This window comes from Bos taurus, chromosome 8 (genome assembly GCF_002263795.3).
Source record: "Bos taurus isolate L1 Dominette 01449 registration number 42190680 breed Hereford chromosome 8, ARS-UCD2.0, whole genome shotgun sequence".
NCBI classification, from domain to species: Eukaryota; Metazoa; Chordata; class Mammalia; order Artiodactyla; family Bovidae; genus Bos; species Bos taurus.
This window is the reverse complement of record NC_037335.1, coordinates 87,225,938-87,248,649: the sequence shown is the minus strand read 5'-3', so window position 1 is coordinate 87,248,649 and position 22,712 is coordinate 87,225,938. Positions and strand designations below refer to the sequence as shown.

At 40.7% G+C, this 22,712-nt stretch overlaps 1 protein-coding gene across 1 annotated transcript in view; it reads right to left on the bottom strand.

Annotated features, from left to right (window-relative positions):
- Positions 1–22,127, bottom strand: part of DIRAS2 (DIRAS family GTPase 2) — a 34,617-nt gene extending 12,490 nt beyond the window's left edge. Inside the window, exon 1 of the mRNA NM_001192064.3 lies at positions 22,069–22,127. The gene's annotated coding sequence lies outside the window, so the exon portion shown is untranslated. The remainder of the gene's footprint in view (positions 1–22,068) is intronic.
- Positions 22,128–22,712: the final 585 nt, after the last annotated feature.

The window sequence follows — 22,712 nt, the reverse complement described above, 5'->3', positions numbered from 1 at the left end:
TAAATATTAATAATATAATTTTTGTATTTCAATTGATCATCTTAGGATTTATTTTATACTTCAGTATAAACATTACTGATAATTTCTTTTAGATGACATTAAAATTTCTGAGCTCACAGTCTTTCACTTGATTGATAGAATTCTGCAGCCAAATTAAGTTCAAATTCTTTTTTCTTTTCAGACTTTAAAAATCATTTAACTTTATCATCCAGGGTTACTGACACAAAATTCAAAGCCAGTATGATATTCTTTCCTTTGTAGGAAAGTTGTGTTTTCCCCTTCTCTTGGCAGGGTTAGGGTATTCTCTTTATTCTTGGAGTTATGACATTTCAGGATATATCTAGAACTGCTTCTTAATTGTGGTGCCTTTTTCCAGGGGCGGGGGGTGGTGGGGGTGGGAGGGGGCTGGTGTGCAGCATGTTGCTGGTTAAAAACTTAACCCTTTATGCAACTTGGGAAATTTTTCATTTGCTTTTTAAAATTACATCATCTTAATCCTTCTATCTTTTTTGTCTTTCTGAAACTTCTGTTAGATGATGAACCAAGTATACCTGTTCTTGATTTCTCTAAAATCTTTTCATTTATGTTGTAAATAAACTTTCTTGTACTCTGATTTTTTTCTTTCTCAAAGAAGCATTTTGTTATCAGGAAAGGTGATACCAGGCAGAATTTCAGTAAGACTATTAATTGAGATTTGTTGCTATTGTTCTTATCTGAGATTGCAGCCATGAAATTAAAAGATGCTTACTCCTTGGAAGGAAAGTTATGACCAACCTAGATAGCATATTAAAAAGCAGAGACATTACTGTGGCAACAAAGGTCCATCTAGTCAAGGCTATGGTTTTTCCAGTGGTCATGTATGGATGTGAGAGGTGGACTATAAAGAAAGCTGAGCACAGAATTGATGCTTTTGAACTGTGGTATTGGAGACGACTCTTGAGAGTCCCTTGGACTGCAAGGAGATCCAACCAGTCCATCCTAAAGGAGATCAGTCCTGGGTGTTCCTTGAAAGGACTGATGTTGAAGCTGAAAATTCCAATATTTTGGCCACCTGATGCAGAGAGCTGACTCATTTGAAAAGACCCTGATGCTGAGAAGGATTGAGGGCAGGAGGAGAAGGGGATGACAGAGGATGAGATGGTTGGATGGCATCTCCGACTTAATGGACATGGGTTTGGGTGGACTCTGGGAGTTTGTGATGGACAGGGAGGCCTGGTGTGCTGCAGTTCATGGGGTCACAAAGAGTCAGACACGACTGAGCAACTGAACTGAACTGAGATACTTCTGGTTCCATTTCTTCACTGTGGTCCTTCTCTTTCACATGGTTGGTTTCACCAAATGTCTATTGGTCTCTTGTTGGCCATTGATATACAGAAGAATCATACTGGCTGGAGAGGCAGCTAGACTGGGTTCTCTTGATGCACAGATTTGTTCACCAGCAGCCTAGTCCCTGAATAGGAAGGCTATCTGGCATGACTTTACAGACAACCTTCAGCTTTTCTTGAACTTTTTTAGACTAAACTATCTCTACCGTCTCTTATACTTCTAAAAAGCTTATACATAAACAGAAAATGAAGGAAAGAATCAAGAAAACAGGGTATCCTTTCCATTGCAAAGTGTCATAAAATATAAACATGTGTGTTTTATAATAAAAAATTTTTAATGGGACATTTTAAATACTGACAGTCAAGTTAGAGGTGCAAAATTTTGGTTTATAAGAAATACATATTTGGTCTTTATCTATAGTTCTTAGCTCACAGCTTCCCAAACTCTTGAAATTTCCTGAGAGGTAAGAGCAGTGAGGGCATCTTTTTTTACAGTATTTGGCCTATTGTCCTTAGTTCCTAAAAACATTTCAGAACCATAAAGATGTAATGAGTGTTTTATTATTCATAAAAAGCCCCTTTCCATCAACTGGGTTGATGCTAATAAGGTGACTTTTGGAAAAGACCTAAGACTAGAGTTTGGTTGCCAGGACAATTAAACAACCAGGAACAGAGGGATGGAAATTTCAGCCCCACCTCACATCTCTAGGAAGGAGAAAGGAAAGAGTAGGGGAAGCCTGTAGGTTGAATCAATTGCAAATAGCCAACTATTTAATCAATCACACCTCTGTAATGAAGGCTCTGCAAAAACTCAAAAGGACGGGATTAGGAGAGCTTCCAGGTTGGTTAACACATGGAGCCATGGGGAGAACTGTGAACCCAGAGAGGAAATGAAACCTTCGTGCCCTTTCCCCATATTTCCCTAGACAGCTTTTTTATCTGGCTGTTCCTTTTATCATAAACCAGTAACCTAGTCCGTAAAACATTTTTTGAGTTCTGAGAGCCACTCTAGCAGACTAAACAAACCTAAGGAGGGACTACTGGGAACCTCTAATTTATAACAAGTTAGTCAGAAGCACAGGTAATAACCTAGACTTGCAGTTGGCATCTGAAACAGAGGTCAGTCTTGTAGGTTATCCTGTAGAGTCTGATGCTCTCTATGGATGTGTCAGAACTGAGTCAAATGGTAGGACATCCACCTGGTATCTGGAGAATCACTGGACATGTGGGGAAACCTCCTCCACACTGTAACTGGGTGAAGAATTATCAGAGGCTTATCCACAGCCTACAGGGTCCAGGACTGTAGGGAAAATACTGATTCCCTGAGTCACAAGAGGTGCCCATTCATGGATCCTTTGGAAGACATGTTAGATTCACGTGAATAAAATGTTAAAAAAAGAAGAAATATCTCATGTAAAACCACAATCTTTATCTACATTATACCCTGAATTAAGCCTGCTTCAAAAAAAACATATAATTGAATCCAGAGAAAAATCATAGATTACAAGAATTCAGCTGTCAGTATTTGGAAAAGCCAGACAATTTAGTGTACTATCCTGCCAAAAATGTCCCATTAACAGTCTGAGATCAAGGGCACCGGCATTTCTTAAAGTTTATACAGGCTGTCTCAGATCAATTTTTGCCTTGGTTTTCCAAAATGCTTTCTCCTTGAGTAGATATGTCTTTATTACAATATTTAAACTTTATTAACTTTAGGCAAATTTCATATTTAAAGTGGGTACTTAAGAGCTTATATTTAAAACTACTAGTAATAAAAAGTAAATGGGTCATTTAAGTAAAAGTAACTGGTTCCAAATAAGAAAAGGAGTACATCAAGGCTATATATTGTCACTCTGCTTATTTAACTTCTATGCAGAGTACATCATGAGAAGCGCTGGGCTGAAAGAAGTACAGACTGGAATCAAGATTGCTGGAAGAAATATCAATAACCTCAGATATGCAGATGACACCACTCTTATGGCAAAAAGTGAGAACTAAAGAGCCTCTTGATGAAAGTGAAAGAGGAGAGTGAAAAGTTGGCTTAGAGCTCAACATTCAGAAAACTAAGATCATGGCATCTGGTCCCATCAATTTATGGCAAATAGATGGAGAAACAGTGGAAACAGTGGCTGACTTTATTTTGGGGGGCTCCAAAATCACTGCAGATGGTGATTGCAGCCATGAAATTAAAAGACACTTACTCCATGGAATAAAAGCTATGACCAACCTAGACAGCATATTAAAAAGCAGAGACATTACTTTGCCAACAAAGGTCCGTCTAGTCAAGGCTATGGTTTTTCCAGTAGTCATGTACGGATGTGAGAGTTAGACTTTAAAGGAAGCTGAGTGCCGAAGAATTGATGCTTTTGAACTGTGGTGTTGGAGAAGACTCTTGAGAATCCCTTGGACTGCAAGGAGATCCAACCAGTCCATCCTAAAGGAGATCAGTCCTGGTTGTTCATTGGAATGACTGATGTTGAAGCTGAAACTCCAATACTTTGGCCACCTGATGCAGAGAGCCAACTCATTTGAAAAGACCATGATACTGGGAAAGATTGAGGGCAGGAGGAGAAGGGAAAGACAGAGTATAAGATGGTAGGATGGCATCACCGACTCAATGAACATGAGTTTGGGTGGACTCTGGGAGTTGGTGATGGACAGGGAGGCCTGGCGTGCTGCAGTTCATAGGGCTGCAAAGAGTCGGAAACGACTCAGCGAATGAATTGAAGGATTGTTATTGATATTACAACATAAATAAGGATATCTTTAAGAAATTAACTATTCTCAATAGAGCATATATTCTCTAGGTAAGAGAGTGTACTTTTAACAATTTTTAGAATTTCAATTTAATTAAGAATTCATTTCATGTACCTTCTTAGCTGAACATAAAAAATGAAAGATTTGTTAGTGAGAAATAGCTGCCTGATCATAAAGAAGAGTTAAACATCCCTGGCTCACCTTTATCCAAAGATGTAGAATCCTTTTTGAGTAATCTTGTTTCCTAGTGTTGTGGAGACACCCACCATGGCAATATTTCTGCAGGTGCTAAAGCAGGTGACTCATCTGCACTCAGGTAATGGAGCTCCCATCCCATAATATGGGGTCAGGGTCTGTGGGGGAGGGGGGTTCTGTAGGCACTCATCACAAGACTTGTGATAACAGCAACAATGAAATAAGTGGAGAAAAGTTGGGACATTTCTTGGAATGGAAAGGATAGAATAAATTATTCTTTAAGAGTTTTGTTACTGAGAGCCAAATAAGCCCACAGCTTAGGCACAGAAATAAGATTCAATGATGTCTGTCTAAAACTATTTCATTCAGGAAAAATATGATGGCTAGGAATCCAAACAACCAAATAAAATGCGCTTAGTTACACTTTTCAGCCTGACTATGTTTGGGGAATTTTCAGCTTTAATAGCTTTTCCATGTGGGTAAGAGAAATAAAAAAGCACACCATGTGAATAAGAGATAGTACAATTGTCCTGGTCAAAGGATCAGTTACCAAATTTGATCCTGAATGACCAATGCAGTATGATAACCTTGCAGGGAAATTAACACCAAAAGATGAAGACAACTGGAGGGCAAAAACTCTGCCAGCAAGGAGAAGAAAGTGCTCAATATCAGGAGTGATGGCTTAAGGTGCTACTACGTATAGCCTGGCATCCTTCCTTCACTGTCCACTTACTGGAACATGGCTCTTTGTATATGTACTTGCTTAGGTAGATTTCTATTTTTAGTCAAATGAAAGTTTACAAAATTGGCAAGTGGATAAAAAAAAATTCCATCACACAATCATGAACTAGTTTATTACTCATGCTTTAGGTATTTTAGCTAAGAATCCATTGCCATCATGAAGACATACCTCTACATTTTCTTCTAAGAGTTTTGTAGCTTTAGTTTTTATATTAAGGCCATTGCTCCATTTTGAGTTAATTTTTGAACATAGTGTGATAGAATCCAACTTCATTCCTTTATCTATGTATATCCAGTATCCTGAAACTATTTGTTATGATCTTGACCCCTTATCAAAATTCAGTTAATTACAAATGTAAATTAGGTTTATTTCTGGACTCTCAATTTTAATCCATGGTCTATGTGTCTATTCTCATGCCAGTACCACACAATTGGTCTACTGCATCTTTTTTTTTTTTAATTTTTTTTATTTTTAAACTTTACAAATTGTATTAGTTTTGCCAAATATCAAAATGAATCTGCCACAGGTATACATGTGTTCCCCATCCTGAACCCTCCTCCCTCCTCCCTCCCCATACCATCCCTCTGGGTCATCACAGTGCACTAGCCCCAAGCATCCAGTATCGTGCATTGAACCTGGACTGGCAACTCATTTTGAAATCTGTAAGTATGAAGCCTTGAACTTTGTTCTTTCTCAAGATTGTTTTGGCTCTTTGGGGCCCATTGTGGCTTCACATGAATAAATAAATTGGACTTGATCAAAATTAGAAACTTTTGTGCAACTAATAACAGTGTCAGGAAAGTTAAAAGAGTACCTACACCATGGAAGATATCATGTATCTGGTGTACCAGATATCATATATATATCATGTACATATATCATGTATCTGGTGTACCAGATACCATATATCACACCAGATATTATATATCTGGTAAGAATCTAATATCCAGAATACAGAGGAAACACAACGGAATAACAAAAAGAAAAAACAACTTAAAATAGATAAAGAACTTGAATAAACATTCTCTAAATAATATACAAATGGCCAATAAGCACATGAAAAGATGCTTAACATCACAAAGTATCAGGGAAATGAAGATCAAAACCACAATGAGAAATTACCTCACACCCACCAGAATGTCTACTATCAAAAATCAAAGCAAAAAAAAACAAACAAAACAAAATAACAAGTGTTAAGGAAGATGTGGAGAAGTTAGAACCCTCCTGCTGCTGCTGCTGCTGTTGCTGCTGCTGCTGCTGCTATCGCTGCTATCGTGTCCGACTCTGTGCGACCCCATAGACAGCAGCCCACTAGGCTCCTCTGTCCCTGGGATTCTCAAGGCAAGAACACTGGAGTGAGTTGCCATTTCCTTCTCTAATGCATGAAAGTGAAAAGCGAAAGTGAACTCGCTCAGTCATGTCCGACTCTTAGCGACCCCATGGGCTATAGCCCACCAGGCTCCTCCATCCATGGGATTTTCCAGGCAAGAGCACTGGAGTGGGGTGCTATTGCCTTCTCCAGAATCCTTCTAGTAGGAATGTAAAATAATGCAAAATTCAACAGTTACCATGTAATCCAGCAATTTGCTTCTGGGTATATACTCAAAATAATTTAAACATATATTATAATATATTATTCAAACAGTTGAAAAGATATTTGTGTACCCATGTTTCTAGTTTTTAGCAGCATTATTCACAACAACCATAGCAACCTAAATGTCCATCACCAGATGAATGGATAAACAAAATAGCACATATACTAAACGGAACATTATATAGCCTAAAAGGAAAAAAATTCTGGTACATGCCACAACATGGATGAACCATGTGAAGTGAAATAAGCCAGTCATGGAAGAACAAATATCATATGACTCCACTTTCATAAAACATCCCTAGAACAGTCAAGTTTATTGAGACAGAAAATAGAATGGTGGTCTAGCAGGGCTTGGGGGGAGGGAAGAATGGGGAGTAATCGTTAATGGGAATAGAGTTTCAGTTTTGCAAGATGAATAGTTTTGGAGATGGATGGTGATACAACAATGTACATGTATTAAATGCCACTAAATGCAATTGCAATGGTAAATTATATGTTACATATATTTTACCATGATAAAAATACATGATTATAAAAAAAAATATTTTCAGCAAAAATAAAACTATGAATTAAAAATTGCACCCATAGTACAGTTGGCATTGGCACAGCAGATAGCCCTTCTCCTTTGTCATCCACATTACAAATTAAGAGCAATAAGAATCTACTCTGATCTCACCAGGCCAAAAAAATACCTAATTTCTTGCTGCTGCTGCTGCTAAGTCGCATCAGTTGTGGCCGACTCTGTGCGACCCCATAGATGGCAGCCCACCAGGCTCCTCTGTCCCTGGGATTCTCCAGGCAAGAATACTGGAGTGGGTTGCCATTTCCTTCTCCAGCTAATTTCTTGAGACCAGATGAAATCTACACCTACTTCTAGGCCCTGATTTTATACTGTATCAGTGCTCCTGTTACACATCACTATTAGCCACTGCTTTTAAAACTAAGCCCACAGAACTGCATTGTCCAATATAGTAGTCACTTGCCACTTGAAATTCAGCTAGACCAAACTGAGATGTCCTGCCCTGGATTTTGAACACATATAAAAAAGAGTGTTAAATATCTCATTCATAATTTTGACACTGATTCCAAGTTGAAATGATATTTCATATACATTGGGTAAAATAAAATATATTATTTGAATTAACTTCAATTGGGTCTTTACTTTTTTAGATGTGATTACAAGAAAATGCATGTGTGCTAAGTTACTTCACTTGTGTCTGACTCTTTTCAACCCAGTGGACTGTAGCCTACCAAGCTCGTTTGTCCATGGAATTCTCCAGGCAAGAATATTGGAGTAGTTTGCCGTGCCCATCTCCAGGGGATCTTCCCACTCCGGGGATTGAACCTTAGTCTCTTAAGTCTCTTGCATTGGCAGGTGGGTTGTTTTTTCTTCTTCTTCTTTTTTTTTTTTAACCACTAGTACCACCTGGGAAGCTCTACTAGAAAATCCACAATTATAGATTGGCTCACAGTGTTTATCTATTGGGCTGCACCACTCAAACAAATTATACTTTTTAAGCAAAGTTTAGCACAGTATACTTAAACCAGTATGTTACAAAATTTACACTTGATTTTTTAAATGCTTAGAATCTTTTTAATATTGAAAGGCAAAATGTCACAAATCATTGGAAAAATACTTATTTTCCATCTATAATATATAAAATAATACACCAAAACTCTTAATAACAAACTAAAATGCAGTCCTTTCTCAGAGTCCTATAGGAAGATAATTAGAAAACAATTACGAAGGTATCAAGAACCAGTATTAGAAGTTTCACAGGGGACATGCTTACTAAACAGAGCAAAGTAGAAACATTTCAAACATACTTCAGCACATCTATTATTTACTAGAATGATTCTCTTTCAATAATAAGATGCTTTAGTCCATATCTTGTTCTTTCACAGGGCTACCCAGGTGATGCCATGGTAAAGAATCTGCCTGCCAGTGCAGGAGACTCAGGGGACACGAGTCCGAACCCTGAGTCAGAAAGACTCCTGTGGAAGAGGAAATGGCAACCCACTCCAGGATTCTTTCCTGGAGAATCCTATGGACAGAGGAGTCGGTGGGCTACAGTCCAGGGGGTCGCAAAGCTTGGATGTATGAGCTCACATGCAGCAGTACCATCCTTCTTTCAGTATTTATTATTTTGTGTTCTCTCTCTTCCTCTCCCTCCAATACCAGTATCATAAAGGCAGGATCCCTGTGGGATTCACCCAGCAGCACGTAATTTTATTTAACCTAATGCTGGACACATCAGAAACACTTAGCGCATGTTGATTACCTGCTGTTGAAATACATTTTTGTGAGCTGACCAAGGAAAATTGTATGAGAGAAGATCAATGAACTCTTTAAAGAAGCAAAATAAAGTTTTGAAAAAAATCTAAGTAAGAGTAACTGCTCATAGGCTGGCAATGTCAAGAGAAATTAAATAAATTACATGAGGATGTATGATGACATTATAGAGACAGAAGCAGAGGTGAACGAATTTACTGCACTGTTCATCAGTCAGTTCTTGCAGCAAAGAAGCTGAAGCCAAAAAGGAGCTTCTGGGTACTTTATTTCTTAATATATAAGAATAAGACCTTTACAATATTCCATATGAAGATGGTGAGCCACGATGAAATTTTTTTTTTAACCACAGCATGGTTCACTAGTCATCTTGTAGCAAGGCAAATATATGTGTTGCAGAACTAAAAGGCAAATTGCGTGTTTTTCTATTACACAAAAAGCTACTGTTCTATATTCATAACCATTTTCTGGGTGGCAGGCAGCTTTTAGCAATATGACATACAGCAGGTATTTTGGAAAAATAAGCACATTTTCTCCATCCCTGTAATAGAAAGGTGACATTTTAAAACATAAGAGAGGGATCAGCACCTACTTTGGAAAAACAACTGTCCTATGGAGAGGGCATTTTGAAAAGAGATATAACAGAGGAAACATTTTTATACATGATTTTGCCAAATGCAATGCAAATGTGTCCCTTAAAAGCTCTCTTACTTGTACAATTACAAACTTGAAGAGAGATGTTTTTATCATTTTAAGTCTTCCAAATGAAGGGTTTCCATGGGTATGGGTACATTTGATAAGAGCATGTCAATGCAGGATCTTTCAGTTACACTTTGAGGATGTACAGTGGACATCAGAGGTGGCCAGAAGCCAGAGAAAGGCTCCCTGGAAAGTTCTTATTGGAACAAAGATTTGAGAACAATGATGGTGTGAATTCTGAATATCTGGGAGAAGAACTTCCCTGGTTGAGGGAAGGGACAAACACAGATGCTAGCATGATATGTTCTAGGAAAAGGGAGGATTCTAGAATGGAAGAAGGGGTGGAGAGAAGTAGATGGAGCCAGCAAGGTAATAGGCAGGGAATGTGTGGGTGGGTAGAGGCAGCTGTTACTGTGGTGAGGTCCAGCTGGGGCCAGGATGGTGGCAGGGGAGGTGGGTCAGTGCCATCACTCCTAATTAACTTGCCGGTTAGACAAGCTCCCAATGGCTTAGTGTGTAAAAAATCCACCTGTAATTCAGGAGCCGCAGGAGATGTGGTTCAATCCCTAGATCAGGAAGATCCCCTGGAAGAAGAAACAGCAACTCACTCCAGTATTCTTGCCTGAAAACTCCCATGGACAGAGAGGCCTGGCAGGCTACAGTCCACGGGGTTACAAAGAGTCAGACACAACTGAGCACACATGCGTGCAAGACAAGCTCACACCTCCACCCTTGTTCCCCTCCGCCCTCACCCCCACTATGCTCACCCCCTCAACAGTGTCACTGGGTTTCACGTCTTTAGATGTCATCCATGTGCCAGCAGCAACAACCTGTACAGGCTAGGCTTCTTTCTTAAACTGCAGACTCACACTGCAGAATCATATGTCTCCCTCTCTCACCTGAACACCTCTGCTCTGACGTGTTGGAGACGTCTCAAATATAGTATGTGCAAAACACAAAAACCCTCTAAATCCACCCTAAACTGCTCCCTTTATAATCTGCATCATCTTAAGCGATGCCTACAGTCTCCTTCTGGGTGTCCAGGACAAACCCCTTGGAATCCTCCCAAACCCCTCGGGTTCTCTTGGACCTCTTGCCCATTCCATCAGCAAAGTGTGCCAGTGATATCTTCACATCCAGACTTCCCCAGTGCCCTCACGATCTCCCGGCAATCATCACCTCTTAACTGGATCACTACCACAGCCTCCTAAGCGGTCATTTGCTTCAAGCCTTGAGCCACTCCAACCAGTGCCTCCCCCAGGCACTAGATTACATCATTCCTGTGCTTGAAGCCCACTGGTCCCCCTGTCTCCCTGAGAGTGAAAGGTAAAGGGTTCTGCCCCAACCTGTGCTCTCAGTTGCTGCCATTCTGCCCCCTGCTCGCTTCATTCCAGCCATCTTTGTCTCCCCATTGCAACCTGGACACACCTGTCACGGTCCTGCCTCAGGGCCTCTGAACTGGCTGTCCCCCTACCTGGACCACTCTTTCACCCACCACCTCCTGCAGGCCTGTGTTCACACGTCACCTTCTCAGTGAGAAGTTCCTTGACCCTTCAACTGGATTTACAGTAACAGCCTCAATTTCAGCAGTCTTAGGCCTCTTCTTGCTTAATTTTCTTCCATAGCATGTATCCCTTTCTGAATACAATTTGCCTTTTTACAACTGTGTTTATTTCCACTATATTATAAGCTCCAAGAGAGGTCTTTTCTGTCTCTTACACTGCTGTCTCTGCAGTGTTTGAACACTGCCTGGCCCATAAAGAGTGCACAATTAAAAAAAAACAAGGAAACAAAAAAAATAAAATGAAGAATGAGATTTGCCAGTAGGTTGGCCAGCACTTTAAAAAAATAAATAAAATTAAAAAAAAAAAAAAAAAGAATCTGTTCAGTGTGTGAATGAATCTGCAATTGAGTTCTAATGAACAGACTGGAAAGGACAGGCCAAGAAATGCACCTCAGGCAAGAGCAACGTGAGCAGAGACCTTGGCTTCGTCTCTACCTGGCCATCACTATCTGTGTCAATTACCCTTGCTTTGGTGGTGGGCTAAGTGGGATCTCAGACATGGCTTTGAGGCTACGGTGACAGAGGACTAGTGTGGACCATACCATTATGTCAATGGCAGGGCATTTCTATCTCTGGAGAGGACTCATCCATGGCCATCTACTACAGGAGTGTATTGACAAAGTCAGGCCAAGACTGTTTGCAGGCCCCTTGGAGAGAGAGAGCCCTCCACATTTGATGCTCCATATCTGGAGCCCTCCAAACACTGGAAGGAGGGTGGCATGCCCATCAGTTAGTGACATCAACAGCAAAGAGTGATGGCTAGTGGATGAAAGGGTTAAGACACAAAGAGATAATAAAGTGTCAAGAAAAACTCCTAAGGTTTCCAAGTGGTGAAACTGGAGAGATGGGATGAGATCAAAGGCCAGGTTTTAGGGGGGAAGTCATGTGTTTGATTTTCAGCAGATAGAGCACAGGTGGAGGATGTATCCAGAGCAGCTGCAGCATCAGGGATCAGATTGCAGACATGGAAGTCATCTGTGCTGTGGTAGGGACTGAAGCCAAGTCTGTGGATGAGATGACTTGTAAGAACAAAGAGAAAATAGTATAGGACCTAGATAGAACCTCAGGAGACTGCAAAATGTACTGTTTGAAAAGGCAGTGGGTATGCAAAGAATTATGAGAAGGAGAGACCAGATTGTGGAAATAAAAACAACTGCACTGAAGGGCATGTTGTGGAAGCCGAGGAAAGGGAGGACTTCAAAAATAAAGAGAGGGCTTGACTACGTGAACTGGCGGTGAGCTGTGAAGTACAGTGAGAAATTGAAAACACCCACTGGTTGAGAAGCAATGAACATCATCAGTGACCTTAGTGAGAGATGTTCTTAAAGCACCCTGGGTGGAAGCTGGATTGCTGTAGGTTGAGGAGTGAGCATGGAAAAGTGAAGCGTTAGTCGCTCGGTTGTGTCTATTTGTGATCCCATGGGCTTTAGCCCACTAGGCTTCTCCGTCCATGAAATTCTTCAGGCAATAATACTAGAGTGGATTACCATTCCCTTCTCCAGGGGATCTTCCAGATTCAGGGATTGAATCCAGGTCTCCTGCATTGCGGGCAGATTCTTTACCATCTGAGCCACCAGGGAAACTCAGAGTGAGCACGAGACACACACGTTAATACATGAAATACAGACATTGATACAGGCAGCTCTGAAGTATTTCCTGAGATTGATCGTAAATTGGAGGAAAGCTTGTGAATTGAAGGCTGAATGCTACTCAGTTTTGATTAAAGAGACATGAATATGTTTAAATGTTAATGGGAAGGAAACAGAATATACTAGCAAGATAAATTGTAGTTCTGGGAGAGGCTCAAGGAGAAATTGAGCAAGGATGCTGTAGAATCAGGATGCTGTGGTCAGGAAGTGCATGCTCCACTGTTCCTCTGGAAGTGGGAAAGCCTCTTGCATTGATGAGATCCCCTGTGGCTGCAGGTGTTGAATTTAAGCGAGGTGGAGGGAAAACATGAAGTCACTTGGATGACATTTGAGCATAAGGTGAGGGAGAAGACTAAACCAGAGGGAACACCCTTGGTGAGAGTGGAATATCCAGGAAGTCTGAAGTTGATGGACTGACAAAAGGCAAGGGCATACAGTCAGGAGCTGAGAACCATTAATCAATGAATACATACTTGTGTCTGTTCTCTGGTCACTAGGCAGGGCGGCAAAATTTGCTGTAAAAGGCTACAGCTACTGATGTGTCTAGAATCCAGTGACAATCAACATCAGACAACATGTAGTACTACCTGCCCTCAGCAGGCTTCCAATCAAGGCCAGGACCACTGGAATCATTACCGAGATAAATATCTCAAAACCAGAATAACAAAATATCAAGCAAGGTCTATTCTTGCAAAACTGTGACTTCAGTTACAGGACTGTCTGTGGGGAAATGAGCTCAGTTGAAGACCAGAAGAGTGCTCCAGAAAGAGAAAACATGGATTTAACCAGATACAAAATAGGGAGTCCTGTAGGTCCAGCTTAAAGACAAAGCTGTAAAGGAAACAAAATCAATATTTTAGGATGAACTGGAGAGTGCACATACTAGGTAAATTACGAGAAGCTAAAACTGAAGGCCAGAATTCCATCCAGAACCAAAGTGCAACTATGAGACAATGGGCTTCAGGCCAGGCCGTGTAAGAGAATAAATGTGAGATAATGAGAGAGAAGAATCATTAAGACGCTGATAAGATAGCGACCACCAGCACAACCCAGGAGTCCTGACGATCTAGCCAGTGTTGAGAGGTCCCAGGAAAGTCTGATCTTTGAAATGTCTCTGATTTAGTTATCAGCAGCCCCATTTACAGAGAAAGGAGCTGAGACCTTAGGTGGTTACGGTAACAGTGCACTGATGCGAAGCTAGTAAATAGCAGAACCTGCATTTCAACTCAAGTTTAGCAAACCCTTAAAGAATTCTGGCCAATTCAAATTAGAACCAAGTGAACAAGGAGCTCTGCATTATGAAATGCTGGAGGACGTTTTTCTACACTAACATGTAGTTATTGTCAAGCAACTTTCAGAACATCTCATATTTACTTAAAAATAATAATAATGGTGTCGTTTAGTCACTAAGTCTGACTCTTTGGCAACCCCATGGACTGTAGCCCATCAGGTTCCTCTGTCCATGGGACTTCCCAGGCATGAATACTGGAGTTGGTTGCCATTTCCTTCTCCAGGGGATCTTCCTGACCCAGGAAGGGATCAAACTCACGTCTTAGCAGACAGATTCTTTACCACTGAACCACCTGGGAAGCCCAATAACCATGTTAGGCAATGAATAATGGATACTGTGTATGTTTTCTGATTCATCAAAAAAGTTAGAGATGCATTATCAGAAGCTGAGCACTGAGCAACCACGTGCTGTGCTGTGCTTAGTTGCTCAGTCATATCCTACTCTTTGTGACCCCATGGACTGTTGCCCATCGGGCTCCTCTGTCCACAGGGATTCTCCAGGCAAGAATACTGGAATAGGTTGCCATGCCCTCCTCTGAGCAATGATACCAGTGGTTAATATCGCACCTGCTTGTATAACATCAGTTATACTTACACCATGCATATTTGAATCAATATTTTAACTAAGCCCTAATGCCAGGGACAAAAGTATCCTGATACAGCTGACCAGTGAAGGGCCAGGACACAGGAGACTGGAGTCAGAGTAAGAACTCTGATCTTCCTGGTCTTCACGGGTCTTAAGGGAAAGCAGTGGGATGATACAAAATGTTTAGGACTCACATACCTTTCAATGCTGCATTAAAATAAAGATTTACAGTTCCTAATTAGTACCAGTCCTAAAATTAAGGTTCGCGTCACCTTGGCTGTCTCAGGGTTGTAGAGCAAGATCCCTGTGCCCAAAATATGGCTCGTATTTCTGTAATAGAAGTAGAACAGCTTCAGTGGAACCTGGAATTGTCCTAAAAGATAGAATTGAGTAATTGCATTGTCATCCACAAATTGGTACTTGCCATGGGTGCTTGCCATCTACCTCTACAAGGATTAAGCCATGTGCTGCTGCAGCTGCTGACCTCCAACACTCCTGAAGGAGTTCAGGGCAGAAAGCAGAAATGAGGCACTCTCTGCTCTGGGAAAACTGACAAGTCAAGTCTTCAGATAGTTAGATATTCTCAGGAGCTGATTTTATGAGCCCAATTCCTATATCTCCTCATATCTAGAAAAGCAGTAACATCCTTCATGGTGATGACTGTTTCTCATGATTAGCAGAAGTTTCACAAGACCAATAGAAACTTTCTTAAAAAACATGTGCTTGATTGCATGTATTCCCCCTTTAGCAAAATTACATATATACTGTCCTTTCCCCCCACTGCCTCTTAGGAACAGTTTAGACTCTGGCTACTTAGAACTACATACCAGCTACATAGAACTCACTAAATGGCCTATCATTTATCACTATATTTCTCACTGATTGCTTTTTTTTTTTCAACAAACTCTCATCACATTTTTGAGTTGACTAACCTCCTATAAATAAAAATACTGTATCAAACTGTATGTGCATTTTAAATTTGGTAGAGACTGCCAGTTGCTCTCCAAAATTACTACCAAATTGTCCTAGTAATGTGTGACGGTGCTAGTTCCTTGGCCTGGCATAGCCCAGTGTGGGTGTATTATCAAAGTTGTAGCTACTCCCCATGTAACAAGAAGTCTATTTCTCATGATTGATTTAATTGTATTTGATTTGTGTGAGACTGAGGATCGGACTTCTTTGGAGAAGGCAATGGCAACCCACGCCAGTACTCTTGCCTGGCAAATCCCATGGACGGAGGAGCCTGGTAGTCTGCAGTCCATGGGGTTGCTAGGAGTCGGACACGACTGAGTGACTTCACTTTCACTTTTATGCACTGGAGAAGGAAATGGCAACCCACTCCAGTGTTCTTGCCTGGAGAATCCAGGGACGGGGGAGCCTGGTGGGCTGCCATCTACGGGGTCGCACAGAGTCGGACTCAACTGAAGTGACTTAGCAGCAGCAGCAGAGGATTTCTTCATATGTTCCAAGTAATTTGTATCTGAGGCCTGCATGTTCCTGCCCTCTGCTCAGATTTCTATTCGTTTGCAAGGATGGTATTTACCCTACTTCAAGGTGGTCATTCTCAAACTCGTCTCAGCAGACCAGAGCTATCCTGCTCATCTGGGACCACGTTCCACCTGCTCTGGCCCCGCTGAATCACAGTCTCTGGGGATCTGCAGGTATAACTATCTCATCAGGTGATTTGGGTGCTTAACATTTGAGACCTACCATACTAAGATAATTAGACCTCATCTGAAATATTTTTCAAATGTTTATTCCCAGCTGCCATTCATCCTTTGCTATTGTTTCTTCTTCCTAGAGAGAAATTTAAAATTTCTGTGAAGCCCAATTTAAGAAACTTTTCCTCTTTAGGATCCCAGTTTGGCACCATCCTTAGAAAATTCTTCCCTGCTCTGAGATCACTAAACATTCTCTCTATCCACATTTTCATTCTTTATGTTTAAATATTGGCTCCAACAACATGGAGCACTTTGAAACGGATGGTATATTTAGAGGAATTTAAACTATCATTTTTAAAAAAGGAAAGAACAAAGAGGAGGTACATAGAGTGCCATTTGTAAGTCCACCTGAAATGATAGAAAATATATAAACACATGGTTATCATGATATCCTGGAAAATTTAGATTCTTCTAAAAATGTAGGTCACCTAGTCATTTCTGTCACTCAACATTCCCAGCCCCATTTTGCTTGCATGTAGCTTGCCCAGACTTTACACAGATGTACACTTACATAAAACTTAAAAAAAAAAGTAAGGTCAGATGTACATTTTGTGGTGCCCTCTTGACCACCATTCTGTGGTCAGGAACCCACAAAGTCTAAAGGGGCCTCCAAAGAGAAGCACAATCTTTAAGTGTCAGAGACTATTCCACAAAGGCCTTTCTTAAAATCTCAGGGGACTATTTCAATAATGCAATGAGATAATCCACTGCTCTTATAGGTGTGCGTGTAATTACGGGGTGGCAGCTGGGCATGGGGTTTGGGGAGGTACATTCAAGTTCATACCAAAAGGAAAATGCCTTTGTGCTGGATTTTTAAAGTGACAGAGACCTGAGAGAACTGGCTTTGCTCTGGATGCAAAGACCGGGTACTGATCATTTTTCCTCTTTGCTCAGTATCATTCAAAGATAAAGTCCAAATTCAAAAATCATAGAGGTGCTCCAATAAAACAATCTGAGTGTAAAGAGGACATAGGAAGGAAAGTTTACCCCTGCAAAGGCTTCTCTGTCTAAATACTGGTAAGTAGCTAGACCTTTCTGGAGCCCAGCTTCAGAAACTGAGAGGGGTAGGAGCAAGGGGAAAGAAAGAGACAGAGAAATTCATTACTATAGAAAGGCCTAATACAAAGTTCCTCTGTTCTCTTATTTCTTCAGAAAACATTTACTTTCCAGACATTCATTAGCTTTAGAAAAATAGCATATAAACTCCTTTCACACAAAACATAGTTCTCTTTAAATGTCCTACAATCCTTTCCAAGGCAGAGAGTCATATGATAGAAATTGTACCCAGGCCCCCACCAGCACTCATTGATCACAGAAGCTATCCAGAGACTGGGGGAAGAAACTGACATCTTTTCATAAGGACATTCATATCGATGTGTCAAGAAGTCTCTGTGCTATGCTGTGCTTAGTCACTCAGTCGTGTCCGACTCTTTGCGACCCCATGGACTGTAGCCCACCAGGCTCCTCTGTCCATAGGATTCTATAAGCAGGAATCCGACCCCATGGACTGTAGCCCACCAGGCTCCTCTGTCCATAGGATTCTATAAGCAGGAATACTGGAGTGGGTTGCCATGCCCTCCTCCAGGGGATCTTCCCCACCCAGGGATCGAACCCCAGTCTCCCACACTGCAGGCAGATTCTTTACCATCTGAGCCACCAAGGAAGCCAAAGAGTGGGTAGCCGATCACTTCTCCAGGGGAACTTCCTGACCAGGAATCAAACTGGGGTCTCCTACATTGCAGGAGGATTCTCTACCAGCTGAACTACCAGGAAGTCACTACTAAAGCAAATATTATATATTAATGCATATATGTGAAGTCTAGAAAAATGAAAGATGATTTTATTTGCAAAACAGAAATAGAGACATAGACATAGAGAACAAACGTACAACACAAGGAGAGAAATGGAGAGGGGATAAATTGGGAGATTGGGATTGTCATGTATACACTGTTGATACTATGTACAAAATAGATACCTAATGAGAACCTACTATATATAATAGTTCAGGAAACTATTCAGTGCTCTGTGGTGACCTAAATGGGGAGGAAATCCAAAAAAAAAGGAGGTACATGTATACATATAGCTGATTTGTTTTGCTATATGCAGGAACTAATACAACATTTTAAAGCAACTCTACTCCAATAAAAATTAATTAAAAATTTTCAACACCCCTACCCCAAACCAGAAGTCACTACTCATGGATCAGTCAATTATAAAGTATTACAATTAACCAAACTTTATTTAATGCTGTTGACACAAATAGATAACAACATTGAAGGTATGTATACCAGTGAAGGATAATATAAAAAGACCTAAATGCTAGCTTACTATTTCTTGATTTTCCAATAGGCTTGCTGCGACTCGTCCAGTAATTTAAATTTAAATATGAGGCATGGGACCTCACATGCTGACATCTGTCATCAGGAACTGGACCAAAGCAAACTCGTGCAAAACAGCAATGTCCAGCATAAGGTCTGCTCCCTTTGTTTCTGCTACAGTAGCTCGCTAAGCTGCATGTGGGCTGAATTCATATCTACTGGTTATTTTTCATAAAATCAAGGGAAGTGTTTGACCCAATCCTCTTGTTTTACTGATAAAGTAGTAAAAATAAGTTCAAGACCGCACAACTAGTTAATGGCAAGGAAGGGTAGGACACAGGTCTTATAGCAATTTAAGATCATTTGTATATTTATTTTTGATAGTGTTTAACCAGTTTAATTTAATAGCTCCTAATATTTCAGTTTTTAAATTGCTTTGCCAAAAGGTTAACATTCTATATTTGTGCTGGTTAACTCAACAGCCACTAGCCATGCAGGCTATCGACATCTGGAAGCATAGCTAATCTGAATCAAGGTACTCTGTAAGTATAAGACTTAGCCAAAAAAAAACAGCAAAATGTCTCAGTAGTATTTTGTATTGACTACATCTTTAAATGGTCATTTTTTAATATACTGGGTTAAAGAATATATATTATTAAAATTAATTTTACCTGTTTATTTTTACTTTTCTAACATGACTACTAGGGCATATTAAACTATGCATGTGGCTTACACACTTGAGTTCTATTGGACGGTACTGATTTATGGGAAGACACTTAACTGCACTAAGGAGAGAGCTACAAGCAATCTTCCTTTCCTGAATTTGCCCATAACAAAAGCAAAGGAAGAGAGGATGAGATGGCATTTGTTCCAAATATTTTAAAAAATACTTACCTGGTCAACAAACACAGACTTGCAAGCCACATAATAAAAATAAAAACTAAAACATAATTTGAAATTAAACTAATTTCAAAATGATTGAAATAAAACATAATTTTATGTTAAATGTTAAATGTGCATGCATGCATCAATTTAATGTGTAAAAGAATATTAGCAATCATGACATGAAAATCATCAGCTCCCCTTTTAAGAGTGGCTATTTTCCTAGAAAAATCATACCTAACACCAATTAGTGTCCTAGAAATCAGTCTGCCTTTAAAGAGACATCTATCCATTATAAACATCCATACCAAGTAGATAAATAGATGGTTGATAGCTGGATGATAAATAGATAATGGGCAGACCAACAAAACAGACAAACTCAATTCAACATAGAAGTACTAATGGGGCATCATGGTCTTCTGAATTGAAAGTTACAGGTCAGCACTGAGTCCATTTTAACTTAAAACAGCTGGCAGGCAACCTCCTCACCCAGATAGCCAAACATTCCTCTTTGTAACAAAGAAATTCTCCTGTGCAAAAACTGATCGCCTTTATCTTGGGGAAAAATAATGATTTTGTCTAAATTAATAGGTTAATTTCCAATATACTAATATATATCAAGTATGGCCACAAAATTAGAAAAGTGAACATATGATTTTGTTTTCACAGCTATACTCTCTTTTTGATAAGAGAACCTTGTTAGTTTTCAAAGGTTTTAATTTTTCACTAAGATACGTAGATTTCAGTGTAGAGACAGTATTTACTTCTGAAATAATATATTTCTAATAAAGTCAGGTGTGGTTCCTTGGAGATGTACAGCGTGAAATGAATAAAGTCTTCTCTGTTCTTCCCGTGGTGAGATGGCACTGTTGATTGCTGAGAGTGTTACTTGCTAGCCACAAGCTGAAAAGGGACTTCCACAACTTGGAATTCAATTCGAGTGTTTTCTGAGTCTCTTCTTTGGAAAAACTCTACTAAAGCTGTAACAAGAAAAGGATTCTGGAGATTTCTGCAATAGCTGTGCATATATATTTGCCATCTGCAGAGATAACTGAGCAGCAGTTCTGTGCAATGGTGGAGACAATCACCTCTCCCCACCCCCCTTCCTGAGTTCACTGGGCACTGGAGTCCCTATTACCAAATTAAATGCCATGTGTTAAATAGGATGAAAATGCTTCCCTGCTTTGTGTCTTCTGTTTCTATAAAATGAACTATGGATTTTCCTTCATCTCAGCCCATAGGATCTCCTCCTGCATTTCCAAAGATAGAATTGTTGATAATTTGCAATTTCAGGCAATGACCCCCCCAAAAATATTATCCCCTTACAAATTTGTTAAATTTATTCTAATTTTATCCTCCCCTTTTCTCTCCCTCCCACTCCACCTCCTCAAATCCAAATGTCACTGGGAAAGAAGCACATTTGGACTGATTTGGAATGTAAAATGCTCCAACCTTTTACTGTTACCTAGAAAATCTTCCTTAAAAAGAAATTTTTCCTCAAGTTTTTAGTTCAAAACAGAAAAGGTCCCCTATGCTAGGACTAGCTTCTCACATGGAAGAGGGTCATTCAAAAAATAATGTGGGCAAATATGTAGAATAAATTCCTAAGGAAGGCAAGTTGTGTCACTGCACAGTGGGAAGAAACTGAATTCCACCACAGCCATGTAGATAACCATTCAATGGATATAATATGATTCACAGAGCTTCTAGTTCAAAAGTCTCCCAAACCCCCATACGAAGGTGAACTGGAGTTTTAAAGGGGAAAACCAGCATTTTTCAGGACAGAAGACTCAGGCAGGTTCCCACCAGGCGGAAAGCCGACAATGCTTTGCAGGCGAGCCTGGGAGCCGTCAGCAGTCATTGTCATCTTATGGGAACCACAATCTTACAACTAAAGATGGGGTGCGGCGCCTTTCCCATCTTCTTTTCTTACAGCAACAAAACAGGAAGAAACACATGTAGACATCATGAAATGCATTATTTAAAAGGAGAATTAAAACATTTAGCCAAGTCTCAGCTAAGCCCGCGAAGAGCTCCGGTCTAGTACGAAAACACGCTGAAACACAACAGCAGCCTCTAACGTGCTCTCACTTTGGACCAGATCTTTTCAGGACTCCCGTAAAACCATTAAATCAACTTCTACATAATAGAAACACCTGCACCGTATAATTTTCTAAAACACAAACTCCTGCTTCGGAATTCCAAATAATGTGTAAGATTCAAATGTTTTTAAAAGGATATTTTTATAAAAGTATCAGGATGCTCACTCTCTCTGACAAGGATACAGAAATGCAGTTTTTTTACTCTCTCATCTACTCCAATCTTTATATTGCTGACTCGCCCTCCCAGATAGCGTTAAGCTCTTTTAAGGGACTAGCAGACAAGAATGCCAAAGCCGTCAATGCTCCAGTGCAGAAGCAGCGAGGCCACAGCAAAGGAAGAAAAATCTCGGTTACCTGAGGATGAACACAACTCTTCGCAGAGCTGCTTCTGAGCTCGCCTCGAATAGGACCGGGCAGCGCAGGCTGTGCGGATACGGGCTCCTCCCGCAGGTAGGCGGGGCGCGAGCTCCCTTGCGCTGCCGTGACGGGCTGTCAGCTGTGTGCCCGCCCGTGCGCCCGGCGCCCCGCGCCCCCGCGCACCTGCGGCCGGGCTCGTGTGCCCCGCGCCCCCAGCGCACCTGCGCCGCCCAGCCCGGGCGGGCCCGGAGCTGTCACTGCCACTCCACCATCCTGCAGCCTCCCCCGCCTCCTCCCCTCTTCAATCTCGGACTTCTCAGCTGTGCCAACTGCTGCAGCGGTGGATGCTCCTGCTTAAATGGCGCCTGCTCGCCTCCAAAGAGCGTTTAGGTGCCACCTACTGCATGCTCCTGGAATAGATGGTCAATACTGGAATTCTCAGCGAATTCAATGAATTAAAATAATTTCATTGAAAGTGCACCAGATTCTTTTGTTTCAGATTGTTCACATAACCGACTGTAGTTACTACTGGGTGCCTAAGGCTTTCTTGCAGTGTCCAGATTCTAAATTAAAAACCTCATTTATAAAGCAGATAAAATCGGGCCATGATGGACAGGCAACCACACATTGCAGATTAATAC